The sequence below is a fragment of the Chiloscyllium punctatum genome, chromosome 33 (genome assembly GCF_047496795.1).
Source record: "Chiloscyllium punctatum isolate Juve2018m chromosome 33, sChiPun1.3, whole genome shotgun sequence".
NCBI classification, from domain to species: domain Eukaryota; kingdom Metazoa; phylum Chordata; class Chondrichthyes; order Orectolobiformes; family Hemiscylliidae; genus Chiloscyllium; species Chiloscyllium punctatum.
The window spans coordinates 60,126,515-60,147,103 of NC_092771.1; the positions used below are offsets into that span (position 1 = coordinate 60,126,515).

Consider the following 20,589-nt stretch of genomic DNA (forward strand, 5'->3'; position numbering starts at 1 on the left):
CAAAAAAGGGGACATGAGATAGCTTTGGGAAATAGGTTTAAAGAGAATCCAAAGAGATTCTACAAATACACTAAAGACAAAAGAATAACTAGGCAGAGAATAGTGACCCTCGAAGATCAACAAGACTGTCTATGGAACAGCAGGAGGTGGGAGAGATTCTGTAATTCTTTCATGTCAGTTTTTACTGAAAGGGGATATGGAAGTTAGAGATGTTGGAGAAATAAATAGTGATAACTTGGCAAGTGTACATATTACAGAGGAGGTGGTACTGGATGTCTTAAAATGCATAAAGGTGGATAAATCCCTGGAATCTGATCAGGTGTATCCCAGAATTTTGTGGGTAATTAGGGAAGCTTTTGCTGAGCCCCTCGCTGCGATATTTGTATCATCGATCGCCACAGGTGAGGTGCTGGAAGATGGGTGCCATTATTTGAGAAAGGTGGTAAGGAAAAGCCAGGGAACTATAGACCGGTGAGCCTGAAGTCAGTGGCAGAGAAGTTGTTGGAAGGATTCTCCGGGACAGGATTTACATGTCATTGAAAAAGCAAGAAATTATTAGGGAGAGTCAGCATGGCTTTGTGCATTGAAATCATTAACTTGGACTTGAGAAAGACACAAGGTTTCACATAACACACTGGTTAGCAGGTTCAGTACCATAGAATTCTGGCGGAACTAGCTGTTTGGATACGGAATTGGCTGGAAGGTCAACACAGAAACAGAGACCCGTCAGTCCGACCAGGACATGCTGATCAGATATCCCAAAGCAATCTAGTCCCCCCTGTCAGCACCCGGCCCATATCCTTCCTATTCATATACACATGAAGGTGCCTTTTAAATGTTGTAATCGTAATGGCCTCCACCACTTCCTCTGGCAGCTCATTCCATACACATACCACCCTCTGTGTGAAAACGTTGCCTCTCAATTCTCTTTAAAGTCTTTCCCCTCATACCATAAACCTATGCCCTCTCGTGCTGGGATCCCCGATGCCAGGGAAAAGACTTTGTCTATTTATCCTATCCATCCACCTCATGTTTTTATATACATAGATAAGATCACTTCTCAGCCTCTGACGCTGCAGGGAAAACAGCCCTAATCTATTCAACCTCTATTCAACCCCCAGCCTAGCTCAAATCCTCCAACCCTGGCATCGTTCTTGTAAATTTTTTCTGAACCCTTTCCAGTTTCACAACATCCTTCCAATAGGAAGGAGACCAGATTTGTACGCAACGTTCCAAAAGTGGCCTAACCAATGTCCTGTACAGCCGCAACATGACCTCACAACTCCTGTACTCAATATTTTGTCGGATAAAGGAAAGCATACCAAATGTCGCCTTCACTATCCTATCTACCTGCACTCCAAGGTCTCTTTGTTCAGTCACATCCCTCAGAACCTTACCATTAAGTGTATAAGTCCTGCTAAGATTTGCTTTCCCAAAATGCCACTCCTCAACCCATTTACCCATCTGATCAAGATCCCATTGTACTCTGAGGTAATCTTTTTCACTGTCCACTACACCTCCAGATTTGGTGTCTTCTCATTGACAATACCTCCGATGTTCACATCCAAGTAATTGATATAAATGACGAAATGTAGTGGATCCAGCACTGATCCTTGTGACACTCCACTACTCACAGGCCTCCAGTCTGAAAAGCAACCCTCCATCACCACCCTCTGTCTTCTGCCTTTGAGCCAGTTCTGTATCCAAATGGTTAGATCTCCCTGTATGCCATGAGCTCTAACCTTGCTGAGCAGTCAGTGTCATAGTGGAGGGTGCTTTTTGTACTGGAATCCTGTGATGAGCAATATGCTGTCAGGCTGGGTACTGGGTCCACTGCTTTTTGCCATTTATATAAATGATTTCTATGTGAATATAGGAGCTATGGTTAGTAGGTTTACAATAGACACCAAAATTGGAGGTGCAATGGACAGCAGAGTTACCTGAAAGTACAATGAGACTCCGATCAAATGGGCTGAGGGGTGGCAGATGCAGCTTAATTTAGATAAATGTGAGGCTCTTCATTTTGGAAAAGCAAATCAGGGCAGGATTTTTACACGTAATGGGAAGGTCCTGGGGAGTGTTGCTGAACAAAGAGATCTTGGAGTGCAAGTTCATAGTTCCTTGAAAGTGGAATCATAGATAGGCAAGGTAGTGAAGAAAGTGTTTGGTGTACTTGCCTTTATTGGTCTGTGCATTGAGTACAGGAGTTGTGACACCATTTTGCGGCTGTACAGGATACTCATTCAGCCACTTCTGGAATTCTGCTTTCAGTCCTGGTCGCCCGCTCTCGGAATGATATTGTGAAACTTGAAAGGATTCAGAAAAGATGCAAAGATGTTGCCAGGGTTGAGGGATTGAGATATAGGGAGAGCCTGAATAGACTGAGGCTGTTTTCACTAAAGAATCGGATGCTGAGAGGTGACCATAGAGTTTGAGAAAATCGTTAGGGGCATGGATAGGGTAAACAGCCAGGGTCTTATTCCTGTTTAGGTGAGTCCAAAACTAGAAAGCACAGGCGTGAGGGAAAAGATTGAAAAGGGATATTAAGGGCAAAGTTTCAAGCTGAACGTAGTATGTGTATGGAATGAGCTGCCAGAGAAAGTGTGAGGCCGGTACAGTTACAACATTTAAAAGGCATCTCATTGGATATGTGATTGGGAAAGGTTTAGAAGGTTATGGGCCAAGTGCTGGATTATGGGACGAGATTAATTTAAGATATCTAGTCGGCATGGACAAGTTGGACTGAAGGGTCTGTTTCTGTGCTGTACATTTCTCTGGCACTAATAAATTAAAATTTAGATTTCTCTTTTATGGAGAGTTAGCAGGTCAGACAATTCTCCTTGGAGCTGAGAAGGATAAGCAGTGATTTCGACCAGGAGTTTATTTGTTTCCAGGGTATTTCATTTACAGAGAGACAGAGCGAGAAATTTTTAACGTCACAATTTTTAGTAACTATTTTCAGGTAACTGGCAAATAATGCAAAGAAAAATGTGAAGATTATTTTACTCAGTAAGTTCTGAGCATCTGGAACAGTTTGACCGACAGCTGGATGCAGATTCCGTAGTTATTGTCAAAACAAATTTGAAATTTAACATTTTTAAGGAAGGATTTGGAGGGCTCTGTCCAAATGGGAGGTGAGTTGGGACTGACTGGGACCATCCCCAGAGGGAGAGAGTACAGCCCCAATGGGCAGAATAGCGTCCAGCCCCTGTGCTATGTGATACGGACTCATTCACTGTGAATGATGAAGCTCATCACAGGGCAGAGCCGTAGGGATGTACAGCATGAAAATAAACCCTTTGTTTAAACTGGTCCATGCTGACCAATATGCCAACCTAATCTATACCCATTTGCCAACACTTGGCACATATCAGTCTACACCCTTCCTATTCATATACCCATCCAAATGCCAAATGGTTTAATTGTACCAACATCCTCCACTTCCCGACAGAAGATTCCATACATGCACCAACCTCAGTGGGGGAAAGAAAATTGCCCCTCCGATCCATTTTAAATTCTTCCCCTCTCATCTTAAACCTATGCCCTCTCATTCTCGACTCCCCGACCCCAGGGAAATGACCTTGTCTATTTATCCTACCCAGGCCCCTCATGGTTTTATAAACCTCTATGAGGTCACCCCTCAGCCTCTGATGCACCTGGGAGGATCCCACCACTCTGGTCACAATGGGGCTTGGCTGATTGACACAGCTTCAGACCAATAGGAGAGGTGTCATGATCCTCCAGCCAATGGGAGTGAATGAGGGGTGGGTCCAGCAGGCCAACACATGACCATCAGCTTTGCAAGCGCAGTGTCACTGTGAGGGGGGACTGAATGTGAAGGAGTGGGAGAGACAGCAGATACTGGGAGAGAGATGGACTTAGTGTGGACTGGGAAGGTTGATAAACGCTGTTTCAGTCTGCTGGACCTGAATTAGATACTCCGGGTAAATTAGAACCAAAAGAACTTCAGATGCTGTAAATCACCCACAACAACCAGAAGGTGCTGGAAAAGCTCAGCAGATCTGGCAGCATCTGTGAAAAGAAATCAGTTCGCATTTTCGATCCAGTGATGCTTCCTCAGGGACTGATGTTACTGAGAAAAAAATGTCTGTTTTTATGCAGAAGGTAGGGGTTAAGGAGTAAATGATAAGTGGGGATAGAGTCCAAAGAGAGAGATAAGAGCAGTTGGACAAAGGAGTGAATAACGATCTGACGGGGTAAGGGTGAATAGCTGTTTATGGGGACTGTTAGTGGCTAACCATAGGTAGTGTGTAATGGCAGGCTACGTAATAACAAGGCCTGGTATGTGGGGTAGGGGGCAAAGACACTAGGACGTGGGAGAGTTCAGGACCTAAAATTATTGAATTTGATGTTGAAGCCAGAGGATTGCAGGGTCCCCGAGTGGGAGATGAGGTGTTGTTCTTCCAGCTTGTGTTACAGTGTGGCTCTGGAAAAGCACAGCAGATCAGGCAGCATCCAAGGAGCAGGAGAGTTGACGTATTGGGCATGTCAGCACTTCATCAGAAATGTGGGTGGTGGAATATGGCTGAGAGATAAATAGGGAGGGGTGTTTGGGTTTGGGGGAAGGGAGCTAGGGTGGCAATAGTTGGTTGTAGATGGAGGGTCGTGGTGAGAGGGTGGAATGGATAATTGGGAAGGAAGATGGGAAGGTGGGACTGTTCAAGAGGCCAGTGCCGAGTTGGAGGGTTGAATCTGAGGTAAGTTGTGGGAGGGGAGATGAGGAAACCTTGATGCTGTGTGGTTGAAAGTTCCCAAGGTGGAAGATGAGGTGTTCTTCCTCCAGGTGTCGGGTGGCTCGGATTTGGGATGGAGGGCTTGCATGTCCTTGGCAGCGTGGTGGCGGATGGGGTGGGGGGTAGCCGAAGTGGTCGGCCACAGGGCAGTGGGGTTGGTTGGAGCATGTGTCCCAGAAATGTTCCCTGAAATATTCCACAATTTGGCGTCCTGAGAGCAAGGGACACAATAGGTGAGGTGTTTGGGTGGGCAGGGAAATCTCTGCTGGATGTAGGAGGATCAAGTGATGCCTTGGATGGAGGTGAGGGGAAGGTGTGGGCACAGGTTTTCATCTTCTTGCAGTGGCAAGCGAAGGTGCCTGGTGGGGAGTGTGGATCTAACGTGGAAGTCACAGAAGGTATGGTCTCTGTGGAATGCTGAAAGGGGTGGGGAGGGAAATATATCTCAGGTGGTTGGATCTGATGGTGGACAGAGCAGAGGATGATGTGTTGTATATGGATGGAAGGTGAGGATGGTGGGATTCCATCTTTGTTGCATTTGGAGGGGTGGGGTTCAAGGGCAGTGCTGTGGGAAGTGGAGGAGATACACTGGAGGGCATTGTTGACCACATGTGAGGGGAAATTGCAGTCCTTGAAATAGGAAGCCATTTGGTATGTTCTGAAGTGTTCTTCCAGCTTGCATCAAACTTCACTGGAACACTGCAGTATGCATGAGACAGAGATGTTGGACAGGGAACAGGCTTGTGTGTTAAAGAGCAGGTAACTGGAAGCTCAGGGTCTTTTTTTCAGGCACAATGTAGATCATCAGCCACCATTTCCACCACCGCCACTGAGATTCTAGAAGGTTCCTGTCTCCTCCATTAACAGCTTTCCACCTTCCCACTCCTTTATCTTTCCAAATGTTCCTGTGTCTCTTTGGGCTCTGTCCCCACCTATTATTTACTCTTTAACCCCTATCTCCTGTAGTCCAAAGATCTGTAGGTTCGGTGAATTGGCCCAGCTAAGTTTCCCGTAGTGTTCGGGGATGTGCATTAGTTCGGGGGAAATGGAGAGTAATAGAATAGGAGAATGGGTCTGGGTGGGATAAACTTCGGAGGGTTGGTGTGGAATTGTTGGGCCAAAGGGCCTGTTTCCTGAAGGGATTCTAATTTTCCCAGCTGTCATCGGTTCTGAGGAAGGGTCACTGGACCCGCGATAACCCATGGTGTGTGCAGGAGGCGGAAAGGGGAGAGTGGCAGCAGAAACCAGATGAAATGTATCAGTGTAGACTGGGAGGGTTTAGTTACACTCTGGGCAGGTCGTTCGTCTGAATTAGAAACTCTTGGTCCCAAGTTTGCAGCAAAGGGGAAGATGGCTTGGACCTCAGGCAGTGAGAGGTCCTGGGTTATGGCCACCATCTTTATTTGGGGCAAGGTACAGCAAGGAGCATGAACATGTCTTCTTCCTGGGTGGGGGCGGGGTGATTTGAAGAGGAGCATTTACACATCAAACACATACCAAGAGAAGTGTTTGTCTTCACTATTCATCTTGCACTGACTGAGCTTTGTTTTGTGAATTCAGTTTATAGGATATTAATTGAGGATAATTGAGACTGGGATCTCAATAAACAAGTTTCTACAGTCAGCGGAGTCATCGGGATCTGAATATCATTGGCATTTAACTGTGGAACGAGAAAGGTTTGTCTGTTCTGTATGTGGGAAAATATCTTCAATATTTTTGTCAAGCCAAAAGCAGAACGATGTTCAAGTCCATGGTTGGATCACCCTTGGGGTATGTGTTCAATTCTTGGCCCTGTAGCTGCGGAAGGAGGTATTGGCCTGAGAGAGAACACAGACTTATCCAAATTACACCTTGTCTTTTTGCAGGAACTGTCAGATTTAGTCTCAATCATCCACTTTATAATGTTAATCTGTAAACTCCCTACTTCCAATTCTCTGCAAATTTCTCGTGGACTCAAATTCCAGCACCATTTCAGGTGGAACGTTCCAGATTCTGACAACTGTCTGTTCATTCAGAAACTGCTGAAGTCCATTTTGACTCTGGGGTTACAAAGGGCTGAATTGAAAGATGCAATGCTGGTCTGAGCTCCCATTGAGGTGCATTGGAACAATACAGTGTAGGTGTGAGCAGACAATGAAAATGACAGGGCTGCACTATGAGGGCTGCTTGGCTCAATGAGAGTGTTTTGGAGTTGGGTGTAAATAGTGAGGTGAGACGGGGAGAAGGTGAAGCTGAAACTCTGTTTTAGTTCAGGCCTTTCAGAAATTCACATTCCCAATGGGAATTGCCAATTTGTCAGTGATACCTGTGGAGTATTTAAGTTTTTAAAGTATGACATATCAGCTTAAGTAAAGATTTTTTTTGTTATTATAATGGACATGTTTGAAGTGAAGGAAGGTTACTCACTCATTTAAATTCTCTTAATAGGAGTAACTAGATGAATGTAGAGAGACATTGTGACGGGAGCCCTCAGACCCGTGGTGTGCTCCTCTTGCACAATGTGGGAAATAAGGGCCGCTTCCAGTGTCCCTGACAGCTATGTGTGCAGCAAGGGTTCCCATCTGCAGCTACTGGGAAACTGCTTTTCAGAGCTGGAGCTGTGAGTGGACTCACTGTGGAGCATCTGCAATACTGAGAATGTTATGGACAGCACGTTTAGTGAGTTAGTCACACTGCAGGTGAGGGTTACACAGGCAGAAAGGGAATGGGTGACCATCAGATCTAGTAAAAGGCTCAGGAAGTGAGTACAGGAGTCCCCCGTTGTTATCCCCTTCTCATACAGATACTGTATATCACTTGGGATTCTGTAAGGGCGGGAATGGGTGGGGTGGCTCCTCGGCAAATCAGCATCAGCCAGGTTCATGACACCACAGAGAGCTCTGCTGATCACAACAAGAGGAATGAGAGTGGCAGGGGATTCAATAATCAGGGTACAGCCAGGCACTTCTGTGCCCACAGACATGAATCCAGGATGGTATGTAATCTCCCTGGTGCCAAGATCCATGATATCATGGAGTGGCTGCAGGACATTCTGGAGCTGGAGGGTAAACAGGCCGTGGTCGTGCAACACACAGATACCAAGGACATCGCTAAACAGAGGGATGAGGGCTTGAAGGCTGGACATAGGGAGAGTAGACATGCATTAAAATGTAGCTCCTGAAGTGTAATAATGTCAGACTTACTCCCAGTGCCATGTGCTAATGAGAGCAGGAATGAGAAGGCAGATCAGCTGGATGTGTGGCTGGGGAAATGGTGTACCAGAGAAGGGTTTTGATTCTTCAGGCACTGGGACTGTTTCTGGGTTAGGTGGGACCTATACCAGCCTGACCGGTTACCCCTGGGCAGAGCTGAGACAAATCTGGTTGGGGGCTTTTGCCAGTTCTGTTGGTGAGCTTGTAACTAGTCTAGCAGGGGGATCGGAACTGAAGTGTAGGCTTAGAGGGTCAGATTCAGGACAGGGAATGGGAGGTAGAATATTAGTGATGTAGTTAGCAGCTCAGAAAGCCAAAGGAAAGGAGGATTAAACTAAGATCGAGTCCCTGTTCAGCCATCAGTCCTGACATCCCAGGAATGTGAGTCAACAAAATATGGAGCTGTGTACATGTCGATGACTCTATGTGCTTCAGGAAAATGGTGGAAATCCACAATAAAATCAAAAAGCGCTGGAGATCCTCAGCAAGTCTGTCAGCATCTGAAATGGTGACAGATGCAGGAAACATTGCAGCCTTGAAGAAGTGTTTAGATGATCACACCATGCACTACAATATCGGTTACACGCTGAGTGCCAGAACGTGGGACTAGAATAAATAGGTGCTTGATGACCAGCATGAATACGATGGGGCTGGAAAGTTGACGTTTCAGGTCAGGGCTATTTCTCAAGACTGACAAAGGGTCCTGACCCAAAACATCAACCTTCCTGCTCCTCTGATGCTGCCTGACCTGCTGCACCTCCCCAGGTCCACATTGTACAGACTCTGACTTCCAGCATCTGCAGTCCTTAACTATCTTCACATCCCAGGACTCATCTGGTGATCCTCCTTTACTCTCTTTCAATTACCAGGAGAGCCTTGTTTGGAAAAGGGGAACAAAGGTGTAAACAGTACTCCAGGTGTGGTCTCACCAAGGCCCTTCCAGAAAGGGATCCCTGTCCCCACCTTATCAATAATGGTCATCAAGCGCACGGGCCTGGTGTGATCATCTAAACACTTCTTCAAGGCTGCAATGTTTCCTGCATCTGTCCCCATTTCAGATGCTGCCAGACCTGCTGAGGATCTCCAGCACTTTGTTTTCTCTGCTGTAGAGTGTTGAAAGGGGGGATTTGCAGTTGAGAAATTCAAATTGAACTTCATGTTACTTGATCCGTGCTGATCTGAATATCATTGGCCTTTTCATCTGGAAGGAAAGGTTTGCATTTTGTCCGTGGGTGAATATTTCAAATCTCAGTGTGACTGGAAACATTACTGAGACACAGCCAAGTCCATGTTAGCGTGGGGACTTGGTTTTTGAAAGTCTAAAAAAATCATGGCACGTTTCCCTGGAACAGTCAAGCCACGGATTGGTTTTGTATGAGGACAATTAGTCATGAAACCAGAAAGACTAAAGGATTCCTGCATCATGGAAAAAGCTATGAAAATGGGATTGTTGTAATGGAGTGAGTTATCAATCATTGATTGTAATCCATTGGTGTTGTCACATCGGTTCCAGTGCCGTGAGGAAACACTGGAAATGTGATGAGTGCAGTGTAGGTTTCAGTTATTCAACTGGAAAGGTGAAGAAGAAATTTACAAGGATGATGCCAGGGTTCAGGGGTCTGAGGTACAGGGAGAGGTTGGATAAGTGAGGACTTTTTTTTGTTTAGAGCAGAAGAAACTGCGGCGGAATATTTTATAGAAGTGTATAAGACCATGAGAGGCATGGGTAAGGTGAATGCACTCGGTCTTTTTCGCAGGGACTCAAGGATTGGAGGGCATCAGGTTAAAGTTAGAGGAGAAAGAATACATGGGAACCTGAGGGGCAACTGTTCTACACAAAGGTGATATGTATATGGAATGAGCTGCCAGTGGAAGTGGTTGAGGTGGGTATATTAACAACACGTAAAAGACATTTGGACAAATACATGGATAGGAAAGTTTCAGAAGCAGATGGGCCAAGTGTGGGGAAATGGGGTTAGTGTGGATGGGCATTCTGATTGACATGGGCCATTTTGGGCCAAAGGGCCTGACTCTGCTGTAGGATTCTATAACTGTAAGTGCATTTGCTATTTCTCCCCCTAACTCTGTTGGTATCCTGGGATGTATTCCATCAGGGCAATGAGACTTGTTTACCCAGCTCTAACTCTTTCGTGATAATGGTTGTTTCTTGGTCCTCGCCTTCCTCATTCTCCTTATCAATTACTGCCATGCTCTTCGTATCCTCCACTGTGAAGACTGACTGCTGTGTACTCATATTCCTGAACCCTGCTGGATAGGAATAACTGGGCACAGAACTCTGAGAGGTCTTCTTTGAGTCTTTATTGATGAGACACGGCAGTTACCTGGATAGTGTACATGCAAAACACCTCCAGGCAGCATCAGGTAACTCCCCGCCTGTCCGATGTGCCACTCCCATTCTTAAACCTTTGTGGTTTGGGACCTTGAATAGAGACTGTCTCTCAGTATTATCTCCATGGCAACGGCAGTTAGAAAGTCTAGTTCAGTTCAACACTTTGTTCTTAAACCACATACCCCTCCCCCACGGCCCTGTGGCTCCCTCAAGTACCTGACAGGTGCTTCAGTTTCAGTGGGGCTGTTTATTGGATTCTGATGTGCAGGAGCTGGGGTTGGGGTGGGGTGGACAAAGTTAAAAATCACGCAACACCAGGTTATAGTCCAACAGGTTTATTTGGAAGTACAAGCTTTTGGAGTGTGCTGTGATTTTTAACTTGATCAGGATTATCTCTATGGTAACAATTGTGCTTCAACAATTACAGAGTCCATATTTTCCCCACACAATAGGTTTCCCTCTAGCAGGGTAAACTGCTATTCTGTCCCTGGGGATAGCTACTCATCACTTTTTATCCCAATTCCATCTCGCTTTCTGTTGGTCTTTAAAGTTTTTCCAATCTCCAAATTTCTCCTTGGTCTTTGCCAATTTGTATGCCTTCTACTTCAATTTGATAGACTCCCTTATTTCCTTAGACATGGCAGATTACTCCTTTTCCTACAGTCCTTCCTTTTCACTGATATATACTTTTGCTGAGAAATTTGAAAAATTACTTTGATATTCCTCCACTTTCTGTCAACTGTCCCACAGTAAAGTCTTTGCTTCCACTCTGCATTCGCCAACTCCTGCCTCCTCCTATTGTAGTCTCCTTTGTTGAAGCACAGTATCTTGGGATTGGATTTAATCTTCCTGCTTTCCATCTGTGTTCTAAATTCAACCAGATTAATGACAAGTCTTTTTATCAGATTACGAGGGGAGGCAATGTTTCCTGAGTGTTTTGGGTTTCATTGTCAGCGACCTTGGCTTTGTAATAAAGTCCAGAATAGATATTCACAACAGAGTATTCTGGACGCTGTGAATGTACTACACAGTCTAAAACCATAAATCACTGTCTCCCCTCAGTTTAAAATTGCAAAATCATTATCTCCTACACGCTTCCTCACTACCTAAGTTTGGAACGCTAATCCACCTGACTATCCTGTTGTTTCTGAAAATCTCCTTTGGTGAAGATGGTGAGTTTTGGATTCCTCTTTCCAGTTATTACCGTAAGATAAGCCCTGGGCACAGGAGAGGCAATGCAGCCCTTTGAACCAGCTCCACCATTTAATACCATGATGATTGAGCTCACCTCGGTCTCAGCTGGATTTTCCCGCCTGCTCTCTCTCACGCTTCAACTCATTGCAAATTAAAAATCTGTATCTCTTCATTAAATTGGCTCATTGTCCTGGCATCCACCGCATTTTGAATAGGGAATTCCACAGATTCACAACACATTGAGACAAGTACATTCTTCTTCATGAGAATTGAATAGAGTCCCTATAGTGCAGAAACAGGGTATTCATCCATCGACTCCACACCAACCCTATGATGAGCATCCCATTCAGACCCACCCATTCCCTGTAACCCTGCATTTCCCATGGCTAATTGCCTAACCAGCACATGCATGGACCCTGTGAGCAATTTGGCATGACCAATCCACCTAACCTGTACATCTTTGGACTGTGGGAGGAAACTGGAGCACCGAACAAAACCATGCAGACATGGGGAGAATGTGTAAACTCCACACAGTTGCCTAACGCTGGAATCAAACCCGGGTCCCTGACGCTGTGAGGCAGCAGTGCGAGCCACTGAGCCACCTCTGCTTAAAATCTGCTCCCCATTATTAACCTCCCCACTCCGCAATTGGCTGAATGTATATTCCTTACGTCAGAAGTCCGGGTGTCTAAGTGGATGTCTCGGTAAATCCCAGTGACAGCCCACATGTCCTGTGTGTCTGAATGGATATCCGATACACAACACCCTCCAGCCCACACTTTCTTTCACTTTCCAGGGACAGGTCTCCAGAGGCTTCATGGGGACTACATCTCCCACAAGCCCTGAGGCAGGGACCACACGTGTGTGGGGAAACCCAGCACTGTACATGTACAGAATGTGGGCGGGTTTTGAAGCATGTTCTTTCGGGTAACTCGCGGAAAGCATTTCACACTGTGATTGGCTGGAGAAGGGACGCATCTGTCTATAGTATTGATCTGTTGGGGGGGTCAAAGTGACACTACGCCCAGATGGGACCAAGTTCCATTCGCAACTTGTCATAACACTGGAATCGACCAATGAGAAACAAAGAAGGATGTGATCCATTGTCCCAGACTGAAGGTTCCTCTTCTGTCCAGGATCTGCCACCTCCCTTTCTGTTTCCGTCTGTTTCATTCTGCTGTTACATTATTGACTTGCAGCAACTGAAGGGAAAGGAAGTGAACCCAGAAAGGGTGCAGAGTCTAACCAGGGACGGGAAGTGGTGGCATGGATCTGTTTATCAACAACTCCATGAGAATGGGGAGGGTGTACATTAGGGGGTAGTAGAGTCAGAATGGTGGGAGAGAGTAAGTGGGCTGGAGGGTTACAGCTTTGGGGGGAGAAAGGGGAAAAAGATATTCCAGAGAAACTAGAATTGTCTGTTCTGAATTTCTAATCTGTACATATTCCTTTATACAGGGTGTGAGATAGTGAAGATTTGCAGACTGAAATCTCAAAATCACGTGCAGATCGTGATTAAGTTAACCAGCATTTGATGAACCAAAGATGGAGAATCACTCGGCTAAAATCCTGCAACACTCTCCTCACAGCATTGTCGGTCTATCTGGGCCAAAAGGACTGTGAATGGTACAAGACAGCAGCTCACTACCATCTTCTCAAGGGGAGCGAGAGATGGGGAATAAATGCTGGCTGAGCCAGTGATGCCCATATCCTGGAAACGGTTTCTATCTCGAGTTGCTGAAACCCAATTAATGTTCCTGCAGGATGATGAGGGATGCTGAGTGCATCTTCCAGGAGGCAGCACCATCACATTACCTCTGCCTACACCCACACAGTAACATCGCAACGCCACTGGAACAAAAGGCAGTGAAGCTAAATGAGGACTTAGATATAGTTCTTCAAGGTAAAGTCACGAAAGGGGATTGGAACACAGCAGGAACAGGAGATTGAGCTGGATGGTCAGCTGTTTCCCATTGAATGGTGGAGCAGGATTGAAAGGCCGAATGGCCTCCTGCTGCTATCTCCCAGGTATGTATATAGTCATGGAGCCCGGGTAGGAAGAAGGGGGCAGGGATTCTCCAGGAGATTGCATTTCCACAACAGTTTTCAGTGAGGGATGGTTTGATGGATTTTATTTACCATTTATCTTTAACACAAGGTTTGTAAATTTGTCTTTAAAATGTTGCAAAAGCTTTTTGCACAGCAAATAAAATTAAAGAAAATAACGTAAACTGTCTGAATATAACAGTTTTAAAGCTTTCAACCTCTGTAAAACACAATCCTGTCTATTCCCAGACACTATCACTTTCCAGCTACTCAAACTCCAGGGAAATATTCCCTCCCTGTCTGAACCTTTGGTTTGATTTAACTGCTTTTCAGTTCTCGTTCTGTGAGCTGTGAAGTGTTCTTTTTCCCCATTTCTCTGACCCAGAAATGTGAGCACAGCAACCTTCCCACCATCAAAATTATCATTACGCCATTTTGCTTTTGATTAACCTATAATCTCCAGCAGTGCAAAAGTGAGGACTGCAGATGCTGGAAACCAGAGCCTAGATTAGGGTGGTGCTGGAAAAGGCCTTTCGCCAAAACGTTGATTTTCCAGCTCCCCCCTGACCTGCTGTGCTTTTCCAGCACCACTCTAATCTAGACATATCATCACCAGCAGTAAACCATTTGTGTAACCAATTGAATATTTTCAAACAAAGCCCATTACGGGCCAAGCAAACCATTACAAGGGACAGAGTGAGAAGGGACTAAATCAAAGTAGAGTTGTGGGGAGAGGGCAGCTGTGGAGATAAAGTACTGTATCCCCTACGGTGCCCACCTCTATCTAAAGTCATCAAGAGCATTGATGCACACCACATGCTCCTTCTCCAAGGACACCCTGCTGTGTAGCCTTTATCCTCAATCATAGAATAAAATCCCTACAGTGTGGAAGGAGAGCCTTGGCCCATCAAACCCCACCGATCATCCGAAGCACATCACTCCCAGAGCACTCTATCACTGTAACACTGCATTCCCCATGGCTAATCCACCTAGTCTGCACGTTCCTGGATACTGTGGACAAGTTAGCACGACTGATCCACCTAACCTGCACATCTTTGGACTGTGGGAGGAAACCAGAGCACCTGGAGGGGACCCACACTATTACTATTATGGGGAGAATGTGGGAACTTCACGCAGGGCGTTGGACAAGGCTGGACTCCAACCTTGTGCCTGATGCTGTGAAGCAGCCGTGCTACAATCACAATTTAAATCAAAACAGATGATCCTTGCTCCTTGTCACATTGCTGTTTGTGGAGACTTACTGCCCAGAGAGACATCCTGAGGTTCAGAAAGTGGCAATGTAAGTTCAGTCACCTCCAGCCCAGTTAATGTGATTAACAACAACATCAATACTCCAACAGTGTCATCATGTACAAGGTCCACTCCTGACTCTGAACAGTAACATCAGAATCAGAGTCCTGCAGTCCACACGGAGCAGGGGGATGACCACTTTCCTGTGAGCACTCACTGGGCTCTCAATCATGTTGAAGACGCAGCAAATCCCTTGTCACACAGAGGGGTGAACAGCTCCTACCCAGTGTGAACCCGCTGGAGTCTCAGGGGGAGGATGAATCACTGAATCCCTTCTCCCACACTGACCATCTGAATGTCCTCTCCCCCTGTGTGGGCTCACTGGGGTCTCAGGGGGTCAGGATGAATCACTGAATCCTCTCTCCCACACTGACCATCTGAATGTCCTCTCCCCGTGTGTGGGCTCACTGGGGTCTCAGGGGGGCAGGATGAATCACTGAATCCCCTCTCCCACACTGACCATCTGAATGGCCCCTCCCCCTGTGTGGGCTCACTGGGGACTCAGGGAGTCAGGATGAATCACTGAATCCCCTCTCCCACACTGACCATCTGAATGTCCTCTCCCCCTGTGTGGACTCACTGGGGTCTCAGCAGGAGGGATGAATCACTGAATCCCCTCTCCCACACTGACCATCTGAATGTCCTCTCCCCCTGTGTGAGCTTACTGGGGATTCCACAGGTGCTGCATTTGAGTGAAACTCCCCCCACACTGGGAACAAGTGAATGATCTTTTCCCCAGAGTGAGCTCGCTGGTGTTTAAGAAGGTCAGAGGACTGAGTGAATCCTTTCCCACACACTGAGCAGGTGAATGGCCTCTCCCCGATGGGAATGCACTGATGTCTCCGCAGGTGAGAGATTTGATTGAATCCTTTCTCACACATGGAGCAGGTGAAGGGTCTAAATCCACTGTGCCATCTCTGGTGCCTCAGCAGATTGTAAGATCGTGTAAATCCCTTCCCATACGTGGGCAGGTGAACGGCCTCTCCGCAGTGTGACTGTGTCGGTGACTGTCCCGCTGGGAGGGGTAAATGAATTCCTAATTCTAATTGAGTATGTCCTCTTGTTTTCTCGTTTGTTATTGACAATCGCATTCCCCTCGTTACAGAAACAACAGAATGGTCACTGGACACGAAAGGTTCACTCTCCACAGATGCTGCCAGGCCTACTGAATTTTTCTAGCAATTTCTGATTTCCCAGCATTTGCAGATGTTTAGTTTTCCAATACTCATCTTGTGTGTTTCAGAGCAGTTTATTGATGAAATTAGACGGTTTTGAAAGTTGTACATTAGGTCACACATCAGCTATGATCATCATGAATGGCAGAGCAGGGTTGAGGGGCTGAATGGCCTCCTCCTGTTCCAATGAAAGTGATCCATCTGCAGCTTGTGGTAACATTTCCCCTCACTGCTCACTTCACCTCCATGTCTAACACACTGTTACTGACTGAACAAACCTCCTGTGTTTGAACTAAACCTGCTCATGTTCAGTGGCTCCCTCTCCTGTCACCCGGGTTTAACTCTCAACATGGAATGCTGTCTTGTATTACTGCAGGAATGCCCACAAGGACTAATCCTGGATGTTCAAAGTTTGGGAGAAGATTTGTAGCTCGGGTGCTCGTTGTTGTGGTTCTGTTCGCCAAGCTGGGAATTTGTCTTGCAAACGTTTCGTCCCCTGTCTAGGTGACATCCTCAGTGCTTGGGAGCCTCCTGTGAATCGCTTCTGTGCCGTTTCCTCCGGCATTTATAGTGGCCTGTCTCTGCCGCTTCTGCTTGTCAGTTCGAGCTGTCCGCTGTAGTGGCCGGTATATTGGGTCCAGGTCGATGTGTTTGTTGATAGAGTCTGTGGATGAGTGCCATGCCTCTAGGAATTCCCTGGCTGTTCTCTGTTTGGCTTGTCCTATAATAATAGTGCTGTCCCAGTCGAATTCATGTTGTTTGTCATCTGTGTGTGTGGCTACTAAGGATAGCTGGTCGTGTCATTTCGTGGCTAGTTGGTGTTCATGGATACGGATTGTTAGCTGTCTTCCTGTTTGTCCTATGTATGGTTTTGCATGCAAGGACTGCACAAAACACATGTAGTGTACAAAATCCCATGCAAGGACAGCACAAAACACTACATAGGACAAACAGGAAGACAGTTAATGATCCGTATCCATGAACACCAACTATCCACGAAACGACACGACCAGCTATCCTTAGTAGCCCCACACACAGATGACAAACAACATGAATTCGACTGGGACAACACTATTATTATAGGACAAGCCAAACAGAGAACAGCCAGGGAATTCCTAGAGTCTGTGGATGAGTGCTATGCCTCTATCAACAAACAAATCGACCTGGACCCAATATACCAGCCACTACAGCGGACAGCTCGAACTGACAGCTGGAAGCGGCAGAGACAGGCCACTATAAATGCCGGAGGAAACGGCACAGAAGCGCTTCACAGGAGGCTCCCAAGCACTGAGGATGTCACCTAGACAGGGGACGAAACGTTTGCAAGACAAATTCCCAGCTTGGCGAACAGAACCACAGCAACCAATCCTGGAGTCTGTATCCCCTGGGATCCGCAATCACCATTTATTTCCTTCTTCCTCTTTCATTCTGGCGATTGAACTCTCAGTTTCAATCCATTCTCCTGTCATGCTCTTCAACATGTCCATGTGGGTGGATGAGGGGCAGCTGGGATTTAATGAAGGGAAGTGGGGATTAGACAGAAGCACGAGGAGAGGTGACAGCAAAAATGGTTCTCATTGTAAGGGCAGAGTTTCTCCATGACCCAGTGAGTGGTGGGGCACCTGAGTTTGTGGGGGAGGCAGATTCAATCAGGGATTTGGTAAGACACTCAGACATTGACCTGTCCATCTGAGTGTTAATTCAGACAGACAGAAAGATGCACATTAAAATTCACCTTTGATGATCTGGGGCAATGAAACATGCTTCCAATCCAATGATTGCAACCTCAAATCTCTGAAAACACAGACACAAAATTTTCTACTTGTCCCAGGCTGTCTCTGAGCCTCCTCTTTTATTGAAAAAAGCGTTTTGAGCTGTTCAGCCTTTTCTGGTGATTCTAACCGCTATGTTCCTGTAAGCTTTGTGACTGAACCTTTATTTTCCTGTTCCTTGTGAGTGATAAAAGAAGCAGAAACAGTTCCTGACCTGTGAGGGGTTTCGGTTGGAGTATTTATATTTACAAATCCATTCCCACCCTCACAGTGTGAAATTGATGTAAAACTGAAGGGAAGGAGTGAGTGAGCACCCACAGAATCATATGTATCTGAGTTGAATGAACCTGGCATGAGGAAAATGGGACAACAATCACAACTAGTTAGAATCACAGAATCCCATAGGTGCAGACAGAGTCTATTCAGCCCATAGTGTCTGCAATGACCTGCTCACCCACCCTACCCCCATAACCCCACATTAACCATGGCTAGCCCAACCCACATAAATTGCACACTGCGGCCATGTTAGCATAGCCAATCCAGTAACGTTACACATCTGTGGGAGGGTCACAAATTACATCCAAACACTCGGAATTGTGGATGAAGGCTCACAAATATTTGACTCTGACACAAGTGCTCTGCTTTTCAAAATAAAATCTGGGGGAAACTGCAACCGGAAAGATTTCTGATTATCTCAGGAGGAAGAGAACTCAAAACTCACGCCATTGACCCAGGGGGCGCAGTGAAAGTTACAGAGATCTGGGAACCATCAGAAATGTAACAGGTTGTGAGCAAGGTGGGAGTGAGACAAGGACATAAAGACAGTCTGTCACACGGGGGAAGGCAGGAGAGATGAAACAGCAGAAATGGTCATCCCGCAAGGCCACAGGGAATGGAGTTAGGGCTGGGAAAGGAACAAGGAAACAAGGTGTACAGCTGTCAGAGAAATATGTTAAAAACAGATTATAAAAGCATAGAAGGCAGAGTACAGTCTGAAATTGTTGCTCTCAATTGTGAGTACAAAAAGCTGTAAAGCCTGGGGAGTTTACAGCCAACACATACTCAGGATTGGCCAAGTGGGCTCGATCTGTGCTGTAACCTTCTGATAATTGTTTTTCTGACATTTGTAGTTAAAGTCTGATGACGCTAGTAACTTTTCAAATTGGACTGGAGTTTAATATTCTGGAGGAGTGTCAAATAAATCACATTGATCACATTCTGCAGATCTTAGTCCTTTACCCTGCATGTTCCAGCATTTCAGTTACATCCATGTCCTGCCGGTGGGAAAGGGCATACAGGGATGGTGACGATGGTGTCTCAGTCATTGTAAGCTATGATTCTGTGCGTATGACTGTGTCAGCTTGTTGCTTGACTAGCCTGCGTTCCAGCTCACCCAATAAGATGTTAGCAGGGTGAGACACTACAGTTGGAGCTCCTCTGCTCGCCAGTTCCTTTCATTTCTCCTTTTTAAAAATTTATTTCTCCCTCACTCTCCATTTTGCCGACTCTGACACAAGTGACACAACATTGAATCATGACAATTTTTTTAAAAGAACATGTCTCTACAAGAAAACCAATGGAGGAAAATATATTATTCTTGCATCAACTGCATTTTTAAACAAAAACAATCCTGTTCAATAAACACCCACATTTTTTTCCCTTCAATTCTATCAAACGAGCTATTATAATTGATCCCTCAGTTTACCGATCTTAATAAAGATCCAATCAATTTCAGAGCAACATGCTTACAAAGTATTGAACCAATGTATCTGTTTAGGTTTTAGCATTAGTTATTAAGTCATTACCATTACAATAATTGCATAATAATTGGTCTGGGTAACAAGTATACTGAGGTTCACAATTTAATTTATTGTACCATTTTTCAAACAGTCAGTATATCCTTTTTTCAGGATTCTAACAGTAGTTATTAAAGAATTTGCATGACAATAATTATTATATAGTTTAGTTTATCTTGCTAACAACCACAGTGAAGTTTATATTTGAATTTAATCCAATCTTCCCTAGTACCTAAACAGTAATATAAAAATCCATTTTACTTCCAATCACACACCTACAAAAGAATCCATTATTTCTGATGCAACACGCACTGTTAAAAATATGACTTTTGCTCATTTGAATGATCTGTGTTATCCCAGCCTTATAAATTTAGAAAAACCTAATTACTTTTCCCTACAACAATTCCTGTTCATTTTTGCAGATAGCACAGTCAAATAGCAAGATGAAATTTATCATTATTCGTAAGTATGCTCATACAATTTTGAAAATCTATGTGTTGCTAATATATAAATGTTCATTTCCGTCCATAGAATATAGAACAGTACAGCACAGTACAGGCCCTTTGGCCACGATGTTGTTCCGACCTTTTATCCTCCTCTAAGATCAAACTAACCAACATGCCCTTCATTTACTATCATTCATGTGCCTATCCAAGAGACGCTTAGATGTCCCTGATGGATCTGAATCTACTACCACCACTGGCAGTGCATTCCACACACCCACCACTATCTATAAAGAAACTATCTCTGACATCTCCCCACAACTTCCCCCATTCACCTTAAAATTATGCCATTTGTGGGGAAAAGTCTTTCATTATCCACTCTGTCTATGCCTCTCATCATCTCTACACAAAGCTGTCAAGTAAACTCTCATCCTCTTTCACTGCAATGATCAAAGCCCCAGCTCCCTCAACCTTTCTTCATAAGACATGCCTTCCAGTCCAGGCAACATCTTGATAAATCTCATCTACACCTTCACTAAAGCATCCGCATCCAATGT

The 20,589-nt window shown here is 45.4% G+C and overlaps 1 long non-coding RNA gene across 2 annotated transcripts in view; it reads left to right on the forward strand.

Moving 5' to 3' along the window:
* The window catches only part of LOC140458557 (uncharacterized), a 108,227-nt gene that overhangs the window by 11,667 nt on the left and 75,971 nt on the right, over positions 1–20,589 (forward strand). Inside the window, exons 4-5 of one of the 2 annotated variants that reach the window (XR_011953534.1) lie at positions 6,315–6,430; positions 12,948–13,672. The exons of the other annotated variant lie outside the window; for it this stretch is intronic. This is a non-coding gene — a long non-coding RNA (uncharacterized lncRNA). Of the gene's footprint in view, positions 1–6,314; positions 6,431–12,947; positions 13,673–20,589 lie in introns of those variants that run through there. 2 annotated transcript variants of the gene reach the window in all.